Consider the following 12,711-nt stretch of genomic DNA (forward strand, 5'->3'; position numbering starts at 1 on the left):
TTACAATCATTTGTTGTTTTTTTTGTTTACAATATTAGTAAGAATTAAGATGATATCATATTATTATACTTTAGACTTAACAAAGTTTTTTAAAAGTGTATTAGGAGACTAACGATTTTTACGGAAAAAACATTGAAGTGCCAAACAGCATTGCGAATTACAAAAAATTAGCAATCACGAAACGTGCTTAGATGAAGGAAATCGCATTGGGACGAGGTTACGTTACACGCAGCACGAATCATAGCTAAATAACCTCACCGTAGTGTTTCCTAAAAACACGAGGAATCATAAAATTTTTCAAGGTTTTAGAATAAAGGGGACGTGAAACCTTCGTTCGCAGAATAATCAGTAGTTATTTGTATTCATTCGTCGTGTTTATTCTCAAAATAAATTGCGAAGTCGCCTGCATACAATGGTGGCTACATCCTAGTGCGTGGGCCGCTGTGAGTCAGCGTAGCAACGCCAGCCCTAGGGCTCCGCTAGTCTAGTCTGCATTCCGTGTGGGCGAGCCGTACCTACTTTGGCCGGGTGAAAGTTAGCGCCGGAACGAAAGCACGCGATATCTCGCCGATATGATCACCGCAAAACGAGAACGGAAAATACGCGTTATGTTTCGTAGCGATATTGAATTCTCTACACTTAGACCGAAATCAATATTCAATCTCGAACCATTTTTGCTTATCTGTTGTATTTTTAGTAGCCGTATTTAATATATTTGGGTTAAAATTCCGGCGATCTAAAGATCAAAAGCAATCATAGTAATCTAAATACATGACTGAGATGACGTATGATAGTTATTTGGAGGAAAAAACCCTACGGGAGTAGGATAAGGGGTACGATAATGAGTAATCTATAAACATGATGTATTGTTTTAGAGGGCAATTGAATAATATTGACTCTGTTTCATAATCATCATTATCATCTCCTTATCCTACTCCCGTAGGGTCGACGCAGCAGGTTTTTGTCCTCCACATAACTCTATCATACGTCATCTCAGTCATCACTCCCTTTTTGATCATGTCACCTTTTACACAATCCATCCATCTCTTTCTAGGTCTACCTCTACCGATGTACCCTTCCACGCTCATAACTAACGTTCTCCTTATAACATGCCCATACCATGCTAACCTTTTACTCCTTACCTTCTCTACTACGGGGGCTACTCTCAAACTTACTCTAATTCTAACTTCCTCTAGGATTCCGTTTCATGCAAAGTAATTAAATAATTTTCGGATCGATCTCGAAAGTCGTATATTGATTAAAGTCGTTAAATAATTAAACACAAACAGGAAATGGTGTCACCAAATGCTAGGATTGTATTCGATCATATGTAAGATAGTAATGAGGTTTGTTTCAGAAACACATCCGTACCTTTTTAATATCTATGACAATCTCCGTTTTATTACGGACCTAATCAGATAGATAAAGCATTATCTATACTTAGATACCTTTTTGATATAATGAAGATTTGTTGTAAATTTCAGATATCACCTCATTTAATGTAAGAGTCATATTATTAAAGAGATCTTAGTTATAATATATAAAGCCATGTTAGGAAGGAAGATTTCTTTCTTTAAAATATTTTCGTCCTGCTAAACACTCATACGTAATCACACGAAAATAAACATAACTTAGACAAAGATCTAATTTATACAACATTGGAAAGATTTTTCGTATAACGTAATAAATAAAAATTAATAAGAGATATACAAAATTAGTGTATTCAGTCGGAAACGCAATTAAATGTCTGAACCAACTTTTAAATACAGCTTACAGGCGAATTTCAAAATAGTTGTAGAGCTTATATGTTATTTTATACCATTTATGATATTAATTCTAGACCGTGAAAATCTACGATGTTAACTTATCGCATGGAACTTTCAATCTGTCCATATTTCTGACAATAATGTTAGAATTTAAGATCTACGTGCAACGTTTCAACGAATAAAATTTAATACGTAGATAATAAAAATTTGTAAACTCTCGTCAGGCATAAATATTATATTAAAAAGTGAACAAAAAAGTGCAGTAAAAAGGTAAGAAGTTTGTTCTGAGAGTAGTTGTATCTCGTATGGCATGTTGGTGCGCTGCCAAACGGGTCTGTGAGTCATCGACCCCGGCTGAATTAGATTACTCGTTATAAATTATATAGACGTAAGTTGGTACACTGACTAGAATTTTCGAGCTGAGACCGGTCGAGCGTTTACCTCACAATAAATGCATGATAACGTTTTATTTTTCTCTTACTAATGGCTGTCATTTATTACAATTTGTTTTATGTAATCTGTATTTTTATCAATCTTTTAAACGTTCCTTTTTTATTGATGATTTCAAGAGTCGGTGTTGTTCTTGACGTGAACGTGATTGTTTGGATGTGGTATTTTTGTTGCCTGTTAATGTATGGTAGAGATTTACCTTGCGTTTATTTATACTACAGGGACACAACTACTATTTAAATTGAAATTTAAGCATGAAGCCCAAGTATTTATCTAAAAAATGTTCCATTATTTACAAAGGAAATTCATGACAGGTGTTTCTATAGCTGAAAATGGCAAACAAGCTTGCGTCTCACCAAATATTAATTAATCCGTAGATGCGTAGTTGACTTTTAACAGATTTTTATTTGGTCAAACATTGTACGACTATATCTTAAAAGTTCGTTATCGAAAACAAAAAAATAGTAACTGTACATATTTCTCAGAATATATGTTCTAAATTTATCTGCACCTAATGAAATTTGTTTACACAATAGATGTATTAGAGAATGTAAAAAATATGAATAAATGACATCGATTCTGTTGAAATATCACAATACTAATAGATTATATTAAGATTTATTTATATTCCTATTGTATGTAGATGAATTGATTCCAATTTGTAGGTTATTTTGAATATAACCTCTATTTGTTGGCAACAAAGGCGATGATTTATGCCATGCAATAATAATTCCTGTATATTTGCCACTTGAAAGTCCGGTCCATATCGTCAACAATGTATGAAGCGTGAGTTCTCAAGTTTGGCGGAGAACATTCACGCAACTTTCACACCAAAGACAATAGAAATACAGGTGGTTTTACTATGCTATTGACGTGATAATGACAGAATTCTTACTTTGCTAAATCTCTGTACGAGATGTGGGTGTTATTCAAAGATTTGCACTTATGACATACAAAGCACTTGTTCCGAACTACAATTACTAGCAAGAATGTTTTTATTGTAAGAGGTATTGTATACCAGAAGAAAATATGTTTCTCTAATTCACATTCAGAAAAAATAACGAGCTAAATTCACTCATTATTATGTACTAGCTGTTCCCCTGCGACTTCATCCGCAAGAAATTATGAAAATATTACTTTATTGTTTATATTTGTCAAATTATCAACAGAAAATGTCAAAATGACATGACATGATAAACCTTGGCAATCTTGCTTCCTTGATATTGGCAGCAACTTATGGTTTCTTTCCCACATTAGGGTTTCTATCCAAAATATTTACCCCCTAAGTTTAATGGCGTGAAAATATATAGCCTAAAGCGTGACGTAAGTGTAGGGCTTTTTATTAAAAAAAAGAGTTATTCGAAAACATGCTGTGATTGCTGACATCTTAGGCAACAATAAAGCGTGTGTTTACGCTTTATTATAATTGTATGGATAATGGATAACAAAATTAATAAAAAAAAACCACTGTATTTGCTGCTTACTAACCATTTAAAAATAGTAAAATAAATATATAATAATTCGATCGAGCATACGACCTTCGGACCGTTTTGACCATGTAGAGAATGGGACCACATGTGTGCTTCGGTCAACTTAACCGACATACGTTAATTGATTCCAATGACGGTATTCGTCAACTCGTCAGTTTTATGGATTACTTGCGATCGGTTCTCAGTAAATACAAAGTCGGTTCCATTTTAAAACACTCTGATTTAATTATTCAATTAATTAGATTTAAGAAGAATTTTATTAAGGTAATTTAATAAAAAGAAGTATAAAACGGATATCCATTTCAAATTACGATAGAAGATGATGAAGGACTGAAACGACTTAGGGTCCTTCAAAAAGCGAGCCTACCATTTCCTCAAAGGCCGGCAACGCATCTGTAGTTCCTCTGGTGTTGCAGATGCCCATGGGCGTCGTTGACCACCTTGGTGTTCACGCCGCTCGTTTGCCCCCGTTTATTATCTATACTATTATAATAAAGCGTAAACACACACTTCTTTGTTGCCTAAGATGTCAGCAATTACAGAATATTTTTGAATAATTCTTTTTTTAACAAAAAGCCCTATACTTGCTTCACGCTTTAGGCTATATATTTTCACGCCAATAAACTTAGGGGGTAAATACTTTGAATAAAAGCCCTTATGTGGAAAAGAGACCATAAGTTGCTGGCAACATTAAGGAAACAAGATTGCCAAGGTTTGTTATGTCATGTCAGTTTGACATTTGTTATTGATAATTTGACAAATGTAAACAATGAAATGAAATTTTCATAATTTCATGCGGATGAAACCGCACGGGAACAGCTACTAATAAATAAATAAATAAATAAAAACTGGGTTAAATAAAACATCGGAAGTTTTAAGTATTCGTTAGGTAGTGAATACTTGAATGAGTGACTTGAGTGTATGAGAACTTTGCTTTCATTTCTTGGTGTGATTTTCGTTGGTTCTATAGTAATACTTATTTTAGCATAAGTTAACATAAAATAATAATAACAAAACAAAAATGCTATAAAAAAAACATTTCAAGGAACAAAATTCTCATCACTAAAAGTTCAAGTAAGTGTTATTTGAAGTTATTTACATTTTCATGGCCAATTCGATGAATTTCGTTAGTAAACCCAAGATGGATAGGAGGAGTACATTTGGCAAATCTTACTAATATTAAAAACTAGCTGTTCAAATGCACAAATGACAATTGCTTCCTTGATATTGGCAGTAACTTATGGTCTCTTTCCCACATTAGGATTTCCATCTAAAATATTTACCCCCTAAGTTAAATGGCGTGAAAATATAAAGCCTAAAGCGTGACGTATGTAGGGCTTATTATTAAAAAAAGAACTATTCAAAAATATGTCATGATTGCTGACATCTTGGCAACAAAGAAGTGTGTGTTTACGCTTTATTATAATAGTATATGAAAGGTATCTTCTTAATGGCTTAACAGATCGCCATGTTATTTGGCATAGATGTAGAATATAGCCTAGAAGAACTTGGACAAAGACGTGTGCGACAGCTAGTAATTCAAATATATAGATCTATCATACAGTACTACATCATGATTAGAATTACCATCGCGACAATTTGATATCATACCTAATATTGCGGGGCGACTGAACTTTGCACAAGCGACATGACTCAAACGCAAGTCCGGTTTGTGTTTACGATACACTAACATTTTCCGATGACTTTTCCTCGTAGATGACAACATGCTGGGCGTGGCTGGCTCCGTAACAGCCCACTCGATTGATACAGCACCGATTTGTGGCTATGATAAAAAAATAACACGGATGTAAAGATAATTAAAACTACTGGAAGTGGCTTAGCGAGAATTCTGAAGGTACAAAAATATCTAACACAAGTAAATGTGAAATGAATTACATAAGTAAGTAACCATATTCTATGTTGCTAAGCTACGTGATTTTATTAAGTTATTAAGACGAACCATTTTACAACTGGTTGCTAAAGCAAACGCATGTAGTTTCGTCATATGTTTAATTAAGTTCCTGTTCGTATCGTAACTTGACAGTAATAAATTTACTTTTTTTAATGATAAGTCACAGAACACAAGATATTAAAATCATAATTTATAAAAAAAACTCAAGGTCAATCAATCGTATACGTAATTCAAGCTAAGTAAAATAAGAAATATACTATTCCTCAAACACTCCTTTCAGATTTTCTTTTAAATTCAAACAATGCAGCAACTATTCCAGAAAGAAAAAACAAAATTAATTTAGTTGTTTAAATTCTAAGAGCAAATATCTAAGCATGAAGATTGTGGTATATAGAAGCAAAAGTCAAGTCCAATGAACAATGAGCATCAAGATTATCTCCGGGGAGCGGTGTGTACGAAGCGGACTGTTTGAGATAGCTACGGCATTGTCGGCCCTAAGTCGGCGATTATACGAACGTGAAACATTAAGTGCGCTATTTATAGTCGTTCGAGTTTCGTATCGTATCGCTTAGTTTGTCTGTAGCACACAATCGCGAAATCGAAACAGATACGAGAATGCGAAACGGAATAATATAAAGTTTTCTCTATATTAAATCTGGTTACTGTAATCCACGCAATGAGAGGTTCAATGGGAATTAATAAAATACAAAACTCTACAGTCAATAATTACACTTCGTTTCGCACTTTTCCCAGTTAGATTTCATGGCTTTTGTGCAAGCGAATTTGACATTAAACTATAATTTCGTATTTGACTAAATTGTCGAAGGATAACGTAATAGACCCCGACAATTTTATCACGATCTACGGAACGGCGTATCTGGCAGGACAGTGAGGGTACCTCTGTTAACGGCTTATCTATCGAACAATAGAAATTCGTAGCCGCCGAACTGAAATTGCCTTTGGTGAATGCCTCGAGACGACAAAACGTTCTTTACTATGCTCGGCTAAAACGCGAGGAGAATTACGTCGTTCTTTTATATGTGACTCCACTGTTTCATTACTACGGTTTACGATGCTATAGGAAGTTTGATAGGTTAGTTTTCGCACTTTGTATTGCTTTATATTCACTTATCTTTAACCAACAGAAAAATATATAACAATCTATTAATACGTTTCTACACATATCAGAATAGAAGACCTCTGCAGATTAGTTAAGTCCTTACATATTTCTTGTGCTTATAGGCAATTATTTTTTAAGTATTCCACTTTTAATTTAAAAATATTGTCATACAAAAGTTCCCAGAAACATGCCTAATTGGTGGTTACTTCATTTACCTCAATATTTTTACGAAACCCAAACTTCAGATTACAATATGACTGGACACATGGAGGAAAACTTCATGCTGAATTAAAAAAAAATCATACGTAAGTTTTTTTTTCGTTTATTCTGGTCTCAGCGATGCTTAGAAGAAATTACCGACCGCATTACAGCCTAAGTCACGTTCCGTGTACAAAATAAGCCAGTCTCAAACTAGCGTTTTGCGTCTGCCTTCTTAAGTACAACTTTAGTGTAATAATGGAAGGTTAAAACTCACGAACCTCTCTCGGCTTTACGATCGATAGCTCGACCTGTTGAGGGTATCCATTACCCTTTTGGTGTGTTTTTTATCTATTAACGAAAGATCAAGGTTTGATTATCAAGATTATCTCAAATGATATCTATCGAAGTTGATAAAAACAAAGTGGGTTTACTTGAAGTTTGTGGTATGTTTAAGTAAAAAATCTTAATACTTATAAATAAAAAGGCAGTCTAAATACATTTGCGCTATCAATAATCTACACTAATGTTATAAAGAGGAAAGATTTGTATTTTGTATTTATAACTAAAAAAATACTGGGCCGATTCCAAAAAATCTTTTACTATTTAAAAGCTATGTTATCGGCCAGTAACACAGGCTTTTTAATTATGTTTTTATTTAATGACGAAGTCGCAAGCAACAGTTAGTGTTTAAATAAAGATGTGAAAGAATTGATGTTATTACAAATTTTCTTATTACTTTTCTTGGGTGAATCCGTCGTTATAACATAGTATGTTTTAGTTAGTAAAAGGTTATTTACGTCATGTGGTGTCTTGAATACTTCGTAATCATAGTTAATGAAATCGTTTGTTCTTATCGGACAAAGCTTTTGTGACTGTTATTTTTCTCTCATTGTATTTCTGAAGTAATAAGCTCCGACGACAAAGTAAAGCTTAATAGAGCTTTTTCGGTAAATATTTCGGGTATTCGTAATGTAATTATAGCATCTTTGTTGCTTACTTATCGTACAATATAAAGATATATTGTTAAGCTATTTATATTTTTATTGCATACAATGGAAGGTGTTAAGATGTTTTTAAAAAAATTACATGTTTGTATATTTACATACTCGTATTATAAAATTGGAGGATATGTTTGTAATATCAAAAGAAAAACTCCAGATTTCGGGAATATGATGGAAAAAAAACTATCTGTCTGCCTGTCCGCAAGCCGCGTTTGTTCCGGGTAATCTCCGAAACTGACGTAACGAGTGGTCCGATATTGATGATTCTTTGACTGAAAGATAGCTGGTAGCTGGCATGCGGGAATGTGATAGATGATTTTTTTTAAAAGTCCTCGCTATCGAAGTTTGTGGGGGAAAGCCCGTATTAAATAATTCACAATGATTTCATATTTCGAACACTCGTAATCCTTTCTTCCGTGGGATGATATCCGATGGTTAAATACCGTTACAATTCAATAGATTCCAGAAACTCCGCGTAGGTGGGATCTTTACCTCGGCTTTACAAAACATAAAACCCATTGGATTATCTCAAGCAATAGGAGTTAAGGAAAAACCAAATACCGACATTATTTTTGCTATAATATTAACGAAATAAAATTTGAAATGTTTCATTAGATAAATTGTACCAAAGAAAAAGTAAGGAAATATAGTTGACTTTATTGCACTGAAATATGATTTACTATCTTAGTACTTTTAAAACAAAAGTATGTAGTCTATATGTTCTTCTAGACTGCTTTACATCTATGTCAATTTCATCGAGATCTCTTCGATCGCTGAGGCGCCAAACACTAACGTGTAGCCATTGCACACTTTCCTAATTATTATGAGAGTCGATGGCTCAGGAGTTTGAGCACCTGACTTGTAATCTATAGGTCCTGGGTTCGAATCCCGAGATGTACCAATGTGATTTTCGATTTTTCACATGTACATAATTTATCCCGACGTTCTTACGATGAAGGAAAATGTTGTTATTTAACCTGCACATATCGGCGAAGAAATACAAAGAGATGTGTGAAGTGAACCAACTCGTACTGGGCCAGTGTGGTTGATGGTTGTGCGCTATGGCCTAGTCACCCTAACTTAGGGTAGGCTCTGAGTCCCTCAGTGAGTATAGTGAGCTGGTGATGATGATGCATTTATCATATCAGTAGGATTATGGAAGATATTAGTTAGAATTAGCGTTCTATATCCGTAAGAGAACTCAAAACATAGTATAATAGTAAACTAAAGTTACCTAAGGTATGTTAATTTGTATGAAACGCGTAAAAGTAAGAAGATTTTTGATTATCACGGGTTAGTTACGGTATTATGTCTTTATTATAAATGATTGGATGAAATTCGTTCTAGTTGTGTGGTCTTGTCGGTGTACAGATTAATAACAATTAAAAAAATAAAACTTAAGAACCTCAGTAGCAATGATAGTTGTTAAATTCTCAATTTTACCTTTGAGTAGTGCAGTGATGACGAGATATTTTATAACGTTAGAAAAGTGTTGATTTGTTCAATAAAAATGTAAAACACTGATTTTAATTATTATACTCGTAATCGTTCGAGAAGGGCAAAACCCGAAGAAGGTCTATCAATGTTAGCGTGACAGTTGCGAGAATATATTCAAAGGTTCTCGACTTTGAGTGAGATTTGTTGTTATTAATGACCGGTAGGGGCGTTGTAATTCATCGATGACGTCACAAAAACACACGAATATTCGTGATAACCATAAGGTTGTACCGCTTAAGTTTTTTTTTTAATTGACATCTAAGTATCACGAAAATAATCATAATTAGTTATGGTACATTCATAACGAATCAATGGTAACTTTGATCAGCAATACATCAACACCGTTTGTCGGTACCACCCATCATTAACAACTCGGCCGAAGCTGTCGACCGCACGACGATCTCTTCAATCATAGCAATCTATCTAAAACCAGTCTCCTAAAGTACTCGGGGTCGTTAAAACTGTTTTTTGTACGAACCATATTCGGTAAAGACTATTAGGAGAAGCAAAAACATTATCTAATAAACATAACAATGAATTGAGGAAATGACGTCATCGTGAGGAAATGCAGTAGAAAAACATAAAACAAAAATACTACTTTTTAAACCAGTATAAAACTTAACTGGTAGGTAATAGCAGGCGCACACCTTTGACTAAACTATAGTATGCTGTTGTGCGATTGTCGATTGTTTCTCAACCTATTCAAAAGTTTAATTGCACATCTAAAAATCGAGTAGTGTGCGCACGTCCATATAAGCTCATAGAAATCAATGTGCGATTAAACAGTTGTGCGATAGTTTAGTCAAAGGTGTGCGCCTTTTATAATTATTTACTGAGACCATTACATTGGTAAAGCTTATTTAAGCAAGCATGAGAATCTCAAGTAAGAATATATCACTCAAACCTTGAACAGATCTGTGTAACATATATCGACGACAAATTTGCTTCACCACAAATGCTCTTACTTGTTCGAAATATGTAACGCCTCTAGAAACTTCGTTTCATAAATTATTACTCACAAACACAAAATACATGTAAAGGTATAATCTATGCTTACATTAAACTTAAAGACAAACATTAAAGAGAATCGGTAACTACTTAGTTAAGTTTTAAGAGCGTATTAAGTACAGGCGTAATTCGATATTATGTTATTTTCACACGAGGGTAAAACAGTGACAAAGAAGTAGACAGTACAGTACTGCTATTTTATAATCGCACTCGGCTAGACAACTTTTACAATTAAAATTTGATAATAATGTTATTCTTCAAAAGAAATAAATGAATATTGACTCTAACTGTGTACATTTTCAATAATGAATAGCAATACTGCTACTACACTGTCTATTAATTTGTTTCGGCGCTCACCCTTCGTGTGAAACTGGCATTAGTCTCAAGTTCCGGGTCAAAATGTAACGGTACTATTATTGAAAATGATCGGAGCTTGCGAGTATCTTGAACTCTGTCGGTTAATACCTTCCCATCAATACGTGGATACGCCACTCCATGCCATATACAGCCGCCTTCATGACTCATAATGACAGACTCTTTGGAAAACGACTCTTTAAAATAAAAAGAAATGAACTCCCTAATATCAGGAAAGTCTTGAGTGAACAGCGCACTAAAATTACTGAATCATTCAAAGCTAACAATCCTGGCATACAAACGGTATTTAATTTTATTCTCCGATACATTACTTACAAGTTCTATTAATTCTTAATCCATTTTGTAACATACTTAATTCTTAAAAAAAAAAAAAGGAATTATAACTTCTTGTAAGACAGTACTACACTTATCTTACTAATATTAAAAATGCGAAAGATTAGGTGGATGTTTGTTAGATTTTGTAGCCGAAACTGAATGGATCTCGATGGAATTTGGCATAGACGCGGCATGGCATATTCTACGAGGACGTAGTCGCAGGCGAAAGCTAGTTAAAACCATAATCGCAATTATTCAATGCTCAAGTTCCACGTTTTGTAGGAATAATGTTTGTCAATTTGTTCTCGTCGTGCCCGGGGCACCGTGTTCCGTACAAAGAGTACAATAATTCACTTTGTATATTTCCTGCTTGCAGATAAATATTTGTTGTACCAAACGACCTCCTTTGATTTAGCTGCCATAGACTTAACGAATGTCTCTTGGCTTCACAATTCAACTACATACGTATGCGTATTACAAAGCTTGTATTATAACTATACATAGACCTTCCAATAGAATCAGAATTATGTTCTAACTTAAGTTCTGTCTGACTTCTTCCTTAATTTATTATCCTCTCTACAGCTGGTACAAAATACTACGCCAACAAAAACAAAAGGATATGACATTTCTCTATAATGTTGTCGAGATAATTTGCTTGTTCCTTAGAAAAATAATAAAGACACGAGTTCAACGAACATAGCCAACTTCGAAGTATTAATGTTGCGAAATACAAAAAGCTTTATTTACAATTAATAAATCATAGAGATATGTTGAAAAGACGTCCCGACTCAGCCTGTAAAATATGTATAGTGAGGGGAATGAGATCACCTATCAAAATGATTTATTGGAGTCCAGCAGTCTCTCTATTCACTACACTAAAAGCCATAAATTAGCTTTACCTTCTCCAGTAATGCTCTCGGTAATTTAAAAATATAGTTTGTTAACCTAAGACTTGCTTCGTTTTTGTCCTTTTTCCATTAATAATGTATTCATAAATATAAACCAAAGAAATAATTTTAAATATGAAAATATATGTCGTTAAAACAAGAATTCATAAAACTAAAGCAATAACGAAACTACTTGACTACAATCCCGTATGGTCTAGTGGCTAGGATACCTGGCTTTCACCCAGGAGGCTCGGGTTCGATTCCCGGTACGGGAATATTTTTTGTTCTTTTAAATATAACGCAGTATAATTTCCATGATATCCATGTTACCATTAAATTTTACCGTAAAAAGATAAACGAAAAACAGTAACTATATTTGTATATTTTAATATACAAAATGAGGGACAGAATTTCTTTACTTCGGTTGGAAACGACAGCCGCAGCGGGGATTTATAATCAAACGTAGGATTATCAAAAGTAAGCGTATCTTCGTGACGGCTGACGTTTATAAAGTACTTAATAACGAAGCTATTTAATATATGAAAAGCTTATGTACTTCAGTCCCATGATCCGGTCTGGCTGACATTTTAGTTATGTTACCCCATATAAATAGCACTGATTAAATCAAATTATATCGAATATTTATCTCTCAATTTTTAACAATAAAAATGTATGTTTCTATCTTACTT

The 12,711-nt window shown here is 33.8% G+C and overlaps 1 non-coding gene across 1 annotated transcript; it reads left to right on the plus strand.

The window, feature by feature from the left end:
• The first annotated feature begins 12,225 nt into the window (after nucleotides 1-12,225).
• On the plus strand, nucleotides 12,226-12,297 carry Trnae-uuc. Its single transcript has one exon. It is a non-coding gene; the product is annotated as a tRNA-Glu (tRNA).
• The last annotated feature ends 414 nt before the right edge of the window (nucleotides 12,298-12,711 follow it).

Source organism: Papilio polytes, unplaced genomic scaffold, assembly GCF_000836215.1.
Source record: "Papilio polytes unplaced genomic scaffold, Ppol_1.0 DF824146.1, whole genome shotgun sequence".
Taxonomy (NCBI): Eukaryota; Metazoa; Arthropoda; class Insecta; order Lepidoptera; family Papilionidae; genus Papilio; species Papilio polytes.